Raw genomic sequence first — 9,478 nt, 5'->3', positions numbered from 1 at the left:
ATAGGATCCTTCGATATCTCAAGCACACCCCTAGCATAGGCTTGTGGTACCCCAAAGGCGCAAGCTTAGATCTCTTGGGATACTCGGATTCGAATTTTGCCAGAAGCCGTGTGGATCGCAAGAGTACCTCTGGGGGTTGCAACTTGCTTGGGCGTTCTCTAGTTTCTTGGTCGAGTAAGAAGCAAAATTCCGTGGCTTTGTCCACCGCGGAAGCAGAATATATAGCGGCCGGTGCATGTTGTGCCCAAATCCAATATATGAAGCAAACCCTTTTGGACTTTGGTGTTAAACTAGATAGGATACCACTCCTTTGTGACAATGAAAGTGCCGTAAAAATTGCCAGGAATCCGGTTCAACACTCTCGCACAAAGCACATTGATATTCGCCATCACTTCTTGCGTGATCACGAAGCCAAAGGAGACATATCTCTTCAAGGTGTGAGATCCGAGGAGCAATTGGCGGATATTTTCACAAAACCATTAGACGAGAGTACTTTTGTTAGGCTAAGGGATGAGCTTAATGTATTAGATGCGGCAAATGTCATGTAAGTTGCCTTGTCATATAGAAAAATGCATACATATAGGACACTTGTCTAACCATGGTAAGATAGTGATGAGCAAGGGTTTAGCTAGAGATGGTGGTCCACTTGTTTTCCTCTAGGCTTGTAGAAAGGCTCATCATGAAGAAGCTTCCCGTGGGTTCAAACTTGACAAGTAGATCTTAAATTCTTGTTATGCATTTCTTGTCATATAGATGTGCACTTCATGTTTACTTTACTTTCGCATATGGTTGTAGTTTGCATTATCATTGCATGCGTAAGGGTCACAAAGGAGATCACTTGATGAAAATGAGACTTGTTTCATATACAAGATCTTAACTCATGAAAAGTGAAAAGAGCAAAGTGTTAGGTGCGTTATTGCCTAGTGAGTCATGTCATAATGAGTTTGAAGCTCTCTATCTTCAATATTCCTATGACAAGGCTCATACATTTTATTTGGCGCTTTGTATCGCTTTGCGGCTTTTCTTTGTGTTTGAAAAGAAAATTATTTAAGCTAGTGTGCTATCCTATTTACTTTGTGGGGTAAAGTCGCCTATGCAAGTCCATTAACTTGAGTTTATTTGAATTTTATAAGTTTATTAAAATTAGCATAGAAGAGTGAGCTGAGTGAAGGGTTTTTGGGTTCACCGGTTAAACCGACGTTCAATGGATCTTTACCCATCGGTTTAACCGGCGTTACTAAGTTTATGTCTCAGCTCAGTCAAACCATGCGTTCAACCGGCGTATACAATTTTCGAAGCATCGGATCAACCGGTGAACGTAACTCAGATCTGACCCAGCAATCAACCGGTGTTAGCAGCGTTCAACCGGCGAGTTCAAAATGCATTACGTCGGATCAACCGGCGATCAGATGAATTTTTGCTGGAGTCTCGGGTGAACTGCACCGATGCAATCGACCGGCGTTCTAAACCTAGTCATTGGTTTAACCGGCGTTAAGGAAGAATGCGGGCCCACCTGTCATATATCTCTTGCCCGCGTTCTCTGCTATCAGTTTTCCGCGCCGCAGCCCGTTTCTCCCCGACTCACGCCGCCGCCGCCGCTCGATTCGCCACGCCGCCGTCGCCGATCCATGCCGCCAGCGCCCGCACTTCCACGCTCCACGCCGCGCCGCCGCTCAATGTCCGCTCACAGCCGCCACGCGCAGCCTGCGCCACCAACCGCTCGCGCTTCGCCCGCGCGCACCCGTGCCGCCCGTGCGCCTCCACACCGCCGCCAATGCCGTCCACGCCGCCCGTGCGCCGCCGCCACCGAGTGCCTTCGCATCTTTGCTACATGCTCAGCACCGTCCACGCAGCAGCACCCCCACGCCGCAAGCCACAGCACATGCTCGCTCAGTGCCCGCCGAGTGTTCGACAGTTTGCCCGAGTCGAGATGGGTCGCGAGAAGAGGAAGGGGAAGGAGGTAGTTGTGGAGAAGCCCGTCCGCAAGCGGACTCGTGCAGAGAGAGAGGCCGAGAGGGCCAAGATGGTGGCCAAGGCCACCGAGGAGCAGGCGTCAGGCCGTGCTCGCTCGTTCGCGATCAGAGAGCAGCCAGCCAGGGGCAGGGGCAGAGGCCGAGGTATGGGCTGAGTCAGAGGTGCCAGGGCCACCAGAGCCTCGTCCGAGGCAGCAGCAGAGTCAGTTCACTCAGTTTCAGCTGCAGAGTCAGATGCAGATTCAGAGGCAGAGCAGTCTGAGCAGTCTCAGGGGCAGAGCACACAGGAGTCACCGACTCTGCGACGTTCTGGCCGCACTCGGCAGACATCCCCAGCAGGAGACTCTTCGCCTGCGACCGAGCGTCGCACTGGACCGAGGACGCGAGAAGGTCACCGGCCACAGGAGCCTCGCAGGTCCGCAGCAGCAGCAGCCCGTAGACTGAGGCCCTAGAGGCCGAGCGCGCAGTGTTCCGTATGGACACTGTTGTGCGTCTGGAGCCAGGTGTGCTGCTCCAGAACTTGACCAAGGCCAATGCAGCGAAGGTGAAGAGGCTTAGGTGGAGTTTTGGGGAGGAGGACTGGTTCCCCGTGACCCGTGACAGCAGGGTCGACCGTAGGTTCTGGACACTACTTCAGGCCAGCTTCTACGAGACCTACCAGAGGCGAGGACATAGGATCTTCCCGCACAGAGTGCTTGACTGGGTGTCACTGAGGACAGCCGCAGGGGGAGCAGACGTCAGAGAGCACTTCGCTCACTTCAGAGGCCTGCCCAGGTTACTTCAGATAGAGCAGAACAGATATATCGAGGACTGAGTCAGAGTTTTCTATGCCACAGCCTGGATCGCTCCCGAGCGTAGAGCCGTACACTTTGTTTTTGGAGGCCAGGTCTTTGGTCTGTCGAGGGCTACGATTGCAGGGATACTTGGAGTTGATTTAGTTGATGTCTCCCTGCACGAGATGGTATACGGAGACGCAGATCCACCGCACAGAGCTATGATTGGCGGGATTGCACCTTCTCACGAGGCGATCTCTCAGTGCTTCCGCCAGCCATTTCCAGCGTCGTATGCCAGAGTACCCAGCTTGCTGACCCCAGAGGCATATGCAGTACACATGGCCCTCCGAAGGACTTTGCTACTGAGGAGTGGTTATCCAGAGGGGTTTACAGGTTTGCAGCAGCTGCTACTACTTCACATCCTCACTCACGAGCCGTTTGATATAGTTGACTTCATTTTGGCTGAGATCGAGGATGTGATCACTGACGGGATGGGGGTCGTGAGGCAGTTCCCCTATGCACACTGGATCAGCTATATTTATTCGATGATTGTACCAGCAGAGTCACCTGTCAGCAGTGTGTACCATCAGGATGAGGCTCCCCGGTTCCCAGTTTACCATTCAAAAGCACCACAGGACCGGAGAAGGGGCAGACAGGCCGAGAGAGCTGCCATGGAACAGTTGTCACCCGAGGCACAGGCCCGAGTGGCACAGGAGGATGAGGCACTGCTAGCTGCCGAGGCACAGCTTCCCGGAGGAGATGATGACATACACTGGTCTGAGCTTGAGTCAGACTCCTCTGAGGATGCCGAGTACTTTCCTACAGCACCCGCCAGTCATGACCACGAGGCAGGGGGGTCTAGAGAGCCAGCCCCAGAGTCACCGGCAGCTGCTACTGTTACAGAGTTCCAGGTGACTCAGCCGTCCGAGCTTACCTCTCTACTTTAGCAGCTTGTCACTCAGCAGCGAGAGGATCGGATAGCACAGGAGGAGGCTAGGAGAGCCCATGAGGCTCAGCTTGCAGCGATACAGAGGGAGGCCGCCCGAGAGTGTGCTACAGCTGAGGAGCGGTTTGTCAGGCTTATTGATCGAGTATCACAGAGGACAGACGCTCAGTTTCAGCAGATGCAGCAGGGCATGATGGCGATGTTCGGGATGATTACACAGCTTTACACTCACACCGGACTCGCCCCGCAGCAGCCAGGACAGCCAGGCCTTCAGGGCGTTGGAGCACCTCAGCTAGCAGTCACTCCAGCTCCAGCCCCTACTGCAGCTCCAGCTACTACGGCGACACCGGAGACCACATTCTCGATGTCCGCACTACTTGGGTCTGCCGGTCGTCCACTCTTCTCACCACTGCCAGCGACTTCACTCTTCCAGGACTCTCCGTCGGCAGTTCAGTCAGTCGCCCTCCCCATCGTACCACAGACACTACCTTCAGGGGGAGGAGGAGAGGGTTCTTTACTTCAGTAGTCGACACAGCCGGCAGCTTCAGCAGTTACTACTTCAGATGTTGACACATCTTCTGCTGAGCCGGTTACCACATCTACGGACCCTCTTCCAGGCAGTGCTAGCACGAGAGCCTCGACGACAGCTACACCCCCAGTCAGTTCAGATCCAGCAGGCAGTTCTGACCAGCAGCTCCCGTCCGTCACCGAGGGTTCACCGTCCGACGACGACGACGACGACGATGACCCGGACCGTTTCCTCGCCGTACCGCGACAGCCGGACCAGTAGCTCACCTTTTTGGTGCTTTGATGCCAAAGGGGGAGAGAGTCAGGGGGAGTTGGAGTCAGGGGGAGGGTAGAGTTAGAGAGAGCTCGTAGTTGTAGGACCTTGATGTTTTTTTATTATTTGATGTTAATTCATGGATATGTACATTTGACGCTTGAGTATGCTGTGTTTTGAGACATATCTATGGATTTCGTTTGAGCTGTTGAGCTCTTTGGTCCTTTTTCGAGTTTGCTTGTGTTTATCCTGTTTTATCTTTCTCGCTCTCTCGTTATTTATGTTTGTGTTGTCATCAATCACCAAAAAGGGGGAGATTGTAAGCAACTAGGCCCTCAAGAGGCCCTCAAGGTATGTTTCGGTGATTAATGACAACCATTATTGTGACTAATGAGTTTGTGCAGCTTAATAGATCATTATCGCTCATTTGGTCATATGTCAAAAGAGGCCCCTCAATTTCATTATCAAAAAGGCGATCTCAGTATTCAACTCAATTATATGTCAAGACTAAGGATCCTTCTAGTCCTAAGTGTCATAAGGTTGAGAAGGACACTTAGGTTAGTATAGGTTTTATAGTTTTGTAGTGATCGCACTATTAAGAGGGGTTAAGGCCAAGTAACTTGAGCATGGACATGGTCAATCAAAAATGGATGCACACTATGGTCACTCAGGTTCCTAGAAGTTCAAATAAGTGGTTTTCAACTTATATCTCAAGAATATTTGGATTTCATTCAAGACTCAAATCAGAAAAGGCAAAATCAGAAAAAGTCTTTAACACCGGTTTAACCGACGCTTTCATTTTTCTATACGTCGGTTAAACGAAGTCAGCAGAGTCTGGACAAGTCAATACACCGGTTAAACCGACGTGTTTGAATTTAACGTCGGTGCATTAGCCCAGAGTTGGTTTTTCCAGGGTGTTTCAAGGTTCTATACACCGGTTAAACCAACGCTGTCTGAATTGAGACGTCGGTGCAATTGACCAGTGAGATGGTTTTTCTAGGGATTTCTGAAGTTGCACTCACCGGTTAAACCGACGTTGGTTTTGAGTTAACGTCGGTGCAGTTGTCCAGAGACTTGGTTTTTCAGTTGATCAGTGGACAACTACACTCACCGGTTAAACCGATGATACGTCGGTTAATCTGCCCAAGTTGTAACGGCTAGTTTTCAGAAGGGGCAGTTTACATTCATCGGTTAAACCGACGCTGGCTATTGGAGGATCGTCGGATTAACCGGCGCTACGCAGTTTTCTGGCAGCTTTTCTCCAACGGCTCTATTCGTGTGAGCTGCCTATATATACCCCTCCAATGGGTCATTTTGCTCTCTCTTGACACCAGGACATATTCATACACTCATACATTGTTGAGAGCCACCTTGAGCTTCATGTTCCACACATTTGTTCATTCAATCAATCAAGAAGCAAGACTAAGGACTTGAGTAGAGAGAAGCTTGTGTGCATCCGTTCTTGGTGATCGGTTCTTGCTCAAGTGAAGGCCCTAGCTTGTTACTCTTGGTGATTGGCAGCACCTAGGCGATCTTGGTGATTGAAGGTGTTTCTTCTGGAGCTTGCCAACGATTGTGGGAGCCCAAAGAAGTTTGTACGTGGCTTGAGCTCCACCATGCCAGGATGGTGAACGGAGACTTTTAGTGAGCGCCCTCGTCTCGGTGACTTGGGAGGTGACAAGACTCTTAGTGAGTGTCACAACGTGGATTAGGGGTGTGTGCCAACACATCGACACCATGGGAAAAAAATCCGGTTGTCTCTTGCCCACTCTTTACTTTCAAGCACTTACTTTCATGCAATTATTCATGTGCTTGACCTTAGAGATCATAGCTTAGCTCTACCTTGCTTAGTTTCTTTTCTAGTTGTATCTTTGTAAGCTTGTGTAGTTTGCCTAGCTAGCCGGTTGGTGAATTGAGCCTTACTAGTATTGCATAGGTTAAGGTTGCTTTACTTTGTTTTAGAAATTTGAAAAAGGCCCAATTCACCCCCCCCTCTTGGTCCATCGATCCTTACAGTGTTCCGTGACGCCAAGGTTTTCCAGGGCGTTGATCAAGAGGCTGGGGAAGCCAGGTGCAGCTTGGCAGTCGCCCTGGGTCCATCCTTCCTCAGCCATCTGAAAACAAAGATAGGGTGAAGAACTTGCACAAATATTTGAGGTACACAAAGGGAGTAGATGATATTTATTATTGCAACATGGTCGGATAAAGACTTTATGGGTACACGATTATTAGAGCAGAGGTCCTAGCTTAAGGGCTATTCCTATCATGGGGACTCTTCCTCGATCCTAAGAGGGTGCTTCTTCAGTGGAAGATACTGACCCATCGCGTCATCTTCGGTCTGAGTACCTTTATCCCAGTGGGTTTCTTCGGGTTCTTCTTCCTCTGTCTGAGTACCTACATCCCAATGGGTTTCCATGGGATCTTCTTCTTCTTCTTCCTCTATCCACCCACCTATTCCTCTGCGAGCCTCGTACTCTCGCATTCGGGCTTGGAGGGCGGCTAGGGAATTCTCGGCGTGTGTGACACTTGCCTGTTGTTCTTCCAGTTCCGCCTCTTTTTCTTCCATTTGGACTTGGAGAGCGGCTAGGGAATACTCGGCGTGTACGGTTCTTGTCCGTTGTTCATCCAGCTCTTGGGTTGCCTTCTCTGCTCTACGGACTTGTTGCTTCAGTTGTGTCGTTTGTTCGCGGTAGAGCTCATCCAGGCCGGTGAGATAGATGGATAGGTGAGAGACCGTGTCTTCTAGGTCTTCTTCTTCTCTTCCAAGTCCTCTCATCCGGGCAATCCATGTGCGTCCTCTTCCTTCGGTCGGCGGAAAAAATCCCATAGGAGTCCGCTGGAGGTGATGCCTGTAGATCGCGCGTAGACGTCGCAGGGCTTTGCGGGCGGCCTTTCGATAAGTGTCCGGGAAGCGAAAACCAGTGGTGGAGATGAACCAGGGATCCATATCTGCGTAGCGGGTGCTCCTTGCCACGAAGATCATCAGGTCGCACCGAAGAGTGCCCTTGGAGTCGTACTCCCGGTAAAGAAACTCTGGTGGGTCCACAACTCCGATGCGTTCCAGGCTGAGTATCAACAACTTAGGAAGGCCGGGCTCTGCGTGACAGATTCCGCCGATCCAACCATTGTCAGCCATCTGGAACAGGGCAAGAACCAATGGCGAGTGTCTGTGTGAAGGAAGGGTTAAGGAAGGAATCATCTTAGTGTGAAAGGGCCTAAAATAGGGTTTCGCTCCTAGGGTTACGTCCTACGGCCAACCTATGGCTCTGATACCACCTGAAGCGTCCCCTCATAAGAGAGGACTTAAATGTGATACAAACATCAGTCCCAGGAGGCTGATGCCACATTTATTATATCAGATGGTTCATTACCATACAAACCTCCGAGGAGGACACTCGATACAGATGATAATAAAAAGTAACCAAGCTACGACATAACACCAGAGTGCGACCCTCATGGGATCTAGCTCGGGCTCAGAGTACTGCGTCAGCGAAATCATCTCGAACAGGGCCGGTTCCACAGGCAAGGTTGGGTGTAGAACGATAACCCTACTCGGCGTCGTCTGGTACGAAGTCTGGGTCTTCCTCTGTAAAAAGTAAGAATGAGGTGAGTACAAACGTACTCAGCAAGTTCAACCACACCCACGGAGGGGGTTATATCAGAATAATATGCACAGGTAAATCAAGGGTAAGGTTATGGTTTAATTTGCAGAAAGCTAAATTTATGCAGGGGTTTATTTAGTAGAAAACATTTCAGAAACCAGTTTTTGTATTGAGTAACACGGAGTTCAAGTTTTAAACTGCTACCGGACTCCCCGTCCATCATAGCACACGGCACAACTGCCGGACACAATTCCAAAACAACTCACGCTAGCCCAACCCAAAGAAACACTAGTTATGTGACCACACCGTAACTCGCCCAGTACTGTGGGCACGGCTATTCAAATAGCTTTTAACTCTGTAGAGGTGTACAACTTTACCCACAAGCGGGTACCACAACACGAGTACCGAAGTGTCGGTGTAGATCCCGACATAGCCATTACCCACCTTAGCTAGACCTGATTCGCCATCACGGGATTCACCAAGGGGTCATCGACCTATCTCTGAGGTACAACCGGGGTATAAGTCATACTGAACATATCCCTTCTCCTTGATCACCCGTTGCTCTCAGCCCTCCTGATGGCTATCACATCAACTAGTGGGGTTTATGCTAAGCTGTTGCCCATTCAACGGTCGAGTGGTTTGCACGATAGTGGAGTTAGGTGAGATGACACACCAACTCGGTCCTTAGACACGACAAGATGGATGTCTCCCTTCTTTGCCCTGCCACATTGGCACGAGCACACCAAATGGCAAATCCGTAGAAATGCCATCCATCCCGTCTAAACTTTCTTTACAAAAACACCACATTTATCCCATCCCACATACGCACACATTTTCTTTATAAAATAAATCGTATTATGAGTAAAGTTCTAAGCATTCTAATATCGATTAACGTCCCAACAAAATCAGACATTAATCTAGGTGGTCAAGGAATGGTCATCACAAATCAAGGGGTGGCTATCCAACTGTGTTTTCATGCAAGCAAAACACATGCAATTTTATAAAACAGGCCATTGGGTTGTGTTTATAAAAACTAGGACAAAAGCATGCATCAACTGATGGGATTGAACTTGCCGTCTTCGTAGCCTTCGGGGAGGTCCTGTCCTTCGGGCTCGGGGTCGTGGAACTGGTCCTCGTTCACCGGCTTGCAGTACTGCTCGTCAACGGGCTCTCCTTCGTTCACACCGTGGTCTACGACATAAACAAACAAGCACACAATCAAGACACAGAAAATAAAGATTTATCATTGAGCTCGAATCGGAAACTTCTTGGGTCATTCTAAAAGGGTCAGGGGCTTATTTATAAATGTTTTCATAAGGTGGGAGGGTCTGTTTTGAAATATAATAAAAGAAGAGGTTTCTTTTGCAAAATGGTCAAATGGAGGAGGGACTCCTTATTGAATC

Source organism: Panicum virgatum, chromosome 6K (assembly GCF_016808335.1).
Source record: "Panicum virgatum strain AP13 chromosome 6K, P.virgatum_v5, whole genome shotgun sequence".
Lineage (NCBI taxonomy): Eukaryota > Viridiplantae > Streptophyta > Magnoliopsida > Poales > Poaceae > Panicum > Panicum virgatum.
The sequence above is the reverse complement of the archived record's forward strand: the minus strand, read 5'-3'. Positions refer to the sequence as shown.